The following is a 6,000-nucleotide window of genomic DNA, read 5'->3' on the forward strand; positions in this document are numbered from 1 at the left end:
TAATATCTCAAGTCTCATATTCTTAAATCTTAAGTCTAGGGTTAAGTCTCAATACCTCAAATAACTTAAATCTAATGGTATTTATATAATCTAATAACCTAATGTTTAATTATCTCTCTCAATATATCAAAACTTGAATCACAATACCATAACCATAAGAAAATTTCCAATTTGAACTAAATTAAGCCGTCAATACCCTCCAATAATGAAATCAATCTGCACGCTGCCTATATCATCCAAAACTGCATCACAAACTATCCCCAATAATTAACCCTTCATTGACCATCATAATTTCTTATTCAATATTATCATCATTACTAAAGGATTGAATTACTATTAGTCTGCCTACTATTTTCAAAACAAAAAAAAGACTTTTCAACACCACAACAATTCGTTGGCTTATATCAATTCCTTTAGAATATATATATAATTACACTAATATAGATATAGCAACATCATACAATTCCCTATGTACATTCCAGAAACTTAAAGCTTTAACAGATTCTTACCTGGGATCGTCGCCTACTCTTTTGCAGTTCGTGCACAACTGCACAATAACCCTCTCCACTTATTTTAATAAATGGTATAGGGTATTAAATAAATTATCAACTTAGCCCCTTAATTAAATTAATGATTTAAATTTACCCCTCAACTAAATAACTATGGTTATCGAATAGTCTTAAACTTTTTACTTAAATTTACGGGAAGGATATCTTATGAAATAAAAGGTCCTAGTACTCAAAACGACCTAATGGGTCGTTACAACAGGCCATGGGTCACGGGTAGAAATTAGGTTGTCTTAGTTGTTTAATTTGAAGTGACCTGGGTAAAAGTTTGGTGTAATGATTGGGGGAGGCATTGATTGTGATATTATCGCATACAGGCGGGTGAAGTTGTAATGGACATAGTAGTATATACAGAGATATAAAATGCGTAGTTGTTGGGGGTTAACACTTAGGGTTTGGTAGTATAGGTGATGGTTGGTTTTTCGGGTATCACGACCCAACCCACCGGGTCGTGCGGGCACCTACTCTAACACCTAGATAGGAGAACCCTAAAACAAATATCATGCGAAAGTTTAATAATTACCAATAATTGGCCAAAAGAGTTATGAAATCACTTTATATCAACCTAAAAATCTGATGGTTTATTACAAGGAATAATCTAACACCTCAAGAATACTAGTCTAAACAAGTACAAGAGATTTTAAAGATACAAAACATAAATAATGTAAACACGCAACTCACATCATAAGGAAGGAAGAGTAAAAGTTGTTGGAGAATCATCTTCGTCTTCACCTAAGAAATATCACCGACCCTACAATCAGACTATGCCAAGTGGCATAACAAGAGTAGTATCAATACAAATAACACATACTAGTAGGCATCATCGGTTAACCCGGTACCCACTGCATAATATAAAGAAATTAACAAGAAGAAGACATTCTCTTAACAAAATATACTCATAGAACCTTTATACACAAACTATTAACATTCCCATTAACTTCATTAAAGTAGTTCAAGCCTAACTTTCATCCCTACTAATTGGTTCGCTGCCAACTCTAATATAGATCAAGGCCTAGCCCTTCTATCACATAGAGGAGTTTTCAAACTACGAGCCACTACTAACTCTGTCTAACCCGTCTACTATATTTAATTTTCACACTAACACATGGACCTAGGATAATTAACATCTCACTTGAAAGAGGTAAACATTTAAGGGACATGTGCTCCTCTTTGATCCGTACTGGCCTGCTATGGCGAGACTTATCTCACTCTGGCGGCCTCGCCACAACAAGATTCCTCGCGCCAAAGTGGCGTTTCCGGAGACAGAAATTTCAAATAACCTCTCAATCCCCATTTTAACTCATTACCCACAGGACATCAACAATACTTGACTATTAAGTCATTAATCTCATTTCACAATGCATTGACTGCTTTCCACTTGCTTGCCGACAACCTCATAACTACTATACGGATGCATTTAGCACCCACAACATAATTCGAACAGCCATACACAAGAAAACGTTATTAATTTACCATTTCAGGAGTAATATACTGTTTCACAAGGTAAATCTCAATTACAACAGTCAACATAGCTACACTTGGACCTTCGGTCCTTTTATATCAACTACTCCACAGGATGGGCTTGTTCAATTATGTTTGGGTCAGTTTCTCTATCATTAACCATATAGTCAAGATAAATTCACAAATGATATTCATACAATAGTTCTCTCATGGAGCCCATACCCATGTCATATATGTATCGAAATGTGACACACAATCCAGTATATGTATCGGAACATGACACCTGATCCTATATATGTGTCGAAATATAATACTCGATCCAATATATATGTCGGTACGCAACACTCAATGCAACATCACAATCACAACCACAACCACAATCACATATCCACAACGAATATTTCACAGACTCGCACAATCAAGTTACAGATTTATTGCATGCAATTATTCATAATTAGTCATCTTATTAGTTTCATTCTATCTTCCCTTCATTAACAATATCTCAGCGAGCCTTCTTTATTCAAGGAATCACTTTGGGTAGAACAAGTTCAAGATTATGAATTTTATGGTCTTGAGATTGTAGATCAATCACAACAACATATCATTCACCCAACCATAACAATTAATTGCATGGTAAATATCATAGTATTACTCAATCATTATTAAGAGTCTCTCTATGATATAGTCTAAACCATAACTTACAGCTACAAGACATCAAATAGGTTCATGGTATGAGATCTATCAACATTAAGTCATTCACATTTACCCTTTATTTCATGACTCACATTACTCAAGTAATTCATAGGGAATAATCTGCATAAACACACACAATTATTGTATAAGCCTATCCTTATATACATCAATAGCCCATGACCCCAGCTATTGTCTATACTTAATCTTACAAGAATCATTGGCCTTCTAATAGTTTCACCAAGATTAACATTTAAAAATTTTGTCTTTATCACTAATCACATAATAATCATGACCCATATCAAACATTTCTACTCTAAATAACAATTGACAATTATTCAACAAATTATACTCTGTATCCAAAGTTCTAGGCATGAAATCTCCCGTCAATCTATATTATATTAAATAATGGAAAGGAATTTATATTACTTAATTGAAAAAACTTAGCCTACCTGGGCGCCAAATAATTATAGAAGGATTATAGCACGATCCTTGACTTCTGGAAGGAGAAACTATGGAGACGGATCGGAAATCCATGGGTTGTAGCCTTTCTCGCATTAGAATTTCCTTTATCCCTTTTCTAAGCCTAGAACAACCTTTTGGGGGTTTCTAGAGTAACCCTCATATATTTTGGCACTTTTAGAAAGAAGAAAATAATAAAAATACGCCACTTTTAAGTTCTGGCCCGATGGATCCCGCTACAGCGGCCTCAATCCTGCTCTGGCGGCCTAGTCCGGAGAGTGTAGTAAAATTGACATAACGTTTTACTCCAAACTCTGAATGATACAAACTTGGTGGCGTTGGAAAGAAACTCAGAGACTTTTATTTTGATAGGTCATGGGCTACCTAATTCATTATAAGATGAGAGATATAGTCGTTTGAAGTTGACCTTAGTTTAAACTCAAGTCCAAAACTAAATCAGAAAGGCACTTTCAACTTAACTTTGAGATAGGAGCATATTACGACCTTAATTCACAACTAATACGCTCACATACTAATGAATGGATTCTAGTATTATAATGAAAGAGATTTGTATACCTTACCACATATATTTTAAGTAATGAAGGGCTAGATCGTTACACCGAGTGTGTTCCATATACTTGTTGAATTACTTCATGATATGTCTATGTGTATATGAATAGAACAATATGCTAGACTTTTTGCAAAATGATCACTTGCTGGCTTATTTTGTAATGTACTCATTTTTGTGATATAATGTGGTTTATTGTTGATAATTGTGATTGATTTGCGTAATTGGATTAGATGTTATATTCCGATATATAATTAAATCGGGTATCATGTTACGATATATATTTGTATCGAATGTCACGTTTTGACACATTCTTGGATTAGGTGTCACATTTTGATATAGATAAGGCTGGATTGGGTCCCTTGAGAGGACCAAGTATGTGTGCGTGGATGATCCCATGAGAGGAACAGTGATATTTATATTTTTGTGTAGTAATTAGGTTAGTCGTAAATGAGCAAGGGAAAAAGGACTTGTAAAGGAACCCTTGAGTTAAGGCATGTTAGTTATAAAGAATTGTGAGCCTGTATAGACTTAATTGTGGGTAAGATGGTGGACCATGTTATACCTCAATGTGACATATGTGATATATGAGTTATTCTATATTTATAGGTTTAGAGGTGGAGGTTGTTGACAGGGAGTTATTATTATTGAAGTTTTCACGAGTAATTGTGGTAGTAATAGTTGTTACCTAAAAATCGGGCTTAGTTATGAGTTGTGGTTATAGAAAGGCTAGGTCCCTATGTTGTGAGATAGTCGGATTAAGACCAGAGGTAGTTGGGTAGAACCTTTGAGTTGTTGGGTGGTAACTGTTAGAGTAAAGCGAGTAGTAGTATGGTGGGCCTACAAGCCACAGGTCTTAGGTTTGTAATTAGAGTGGGTAGTGAAACTCTGGTCACTAGAGTGGTGAAGACTATAAGAGTGAAAGTAAATAGTTTACTTATTTGTTTGGGTAGACAGGATTATAAAATTTAGTTATTATGATCTCTCTTATTTTTCTGTTCATATATTATGCGGTAGGTATCAAATTAATCGATGATGCCTAGCAGTACGTGTTATTTGTACTGATACTACTCCTGCTATGCCACTTGGCATAGTTTGGTTGCAGGGTCAAGTATGTCTCTTAGGTGAAGACGAAGGCGATCCTCCAACAGCTTTTATTTTTTCTTTCTTATGGTGGGAGCTATGTCATTCTTCATTTGCTATGTTACTACTCTTAGAAGCTCTTGTACATATTTTAGACTAGTATCCTTGGAGGTTTTTGCATAAATTATATAAACTGGATTATTACAGATTTCTAAAAACCTCTGGCTCAAATACTCAAGTTTTTGATATAAATTCTGCAATGCTTTTCATATAAGGGGTTAAGGATTCTCCTACACAGGTCATAGAGTGGGTGCCCGCACGGATCGGTAGATTGGGTCGTGCCATTGTGGTTCAAAACAACCATTTGATATTTGTATAGTTGGAAATCAATTCATCAAGAGTAAAAGAGGAGTTTTAAAGTTAAATTATTTCCCATTATAGTAAGATAACATTTTTTTTGGGACAGAATAAAAAAATGGTTTCACATGAGACAGAGAGAATATGTATTTTTATATAGAGAGAGTTATAAGTAGTAAAATATTCTTCAATTAGTACGCCATTAAGTTATGATGATGGTGACCTTCTTTTCCCTTTTCTATGTTAGGTGAATGTTTGGATGCAATACTTGTCCATGGGCTACCGCTAAAAGATTTTAATTCCTATTAAGAAGAAATTGCTCGGACTCATTAAAAATATTCATGCACTCATATATTATGTTAGGTGTCACGATCCTGATCTGTCGTGATTGACACCCACACTAACCTTCAGGTGGAAAAATCATTATTACAGCCCAAACTAACCACACTAGCAAGATATCAGACATTTAAAAATGTCAAAGCAAGTTTAATAATAAATAAATGGCTGAGTTGTCATAAACTCATAAATATCTAGTTATCAACCTCAATTATGCGGAATTAACTCATAGGAACTGAAAGTCGACTGTACCAAAACTCTAGCAAAACATCAAATTTAGGAGGGGGATGCAACCCCAAAAGTCATAATTAAACTAGTGTTTGAAAGTTAGGTCCTGAATGAAGGACCAAGACATGGAAAAGATTGTGGTAGCTCGAAAGAATCTGGCTCACCTGTTGAACTGCGATTAATAAACAACCTTCTAAGTGAGGTCTCTCAACAGCCTCCTGGAAGATGCCTTGTATTCAACAAAAATAA

This window comes from Solanum dulcamara, chromosome 2 (genome assembly GCF_947179165.1).
Source record: "Solanum dulcamara chromosome 2, daSolDulc1.2, whole genome shotgun sequence".
Taxonomy (NCBI): Eukaryota; Viridiplantae; Streptophyta; class Magnoliopsida; order Solanales; family Solanaceae; genus Solanum; species Solanum dulcamara.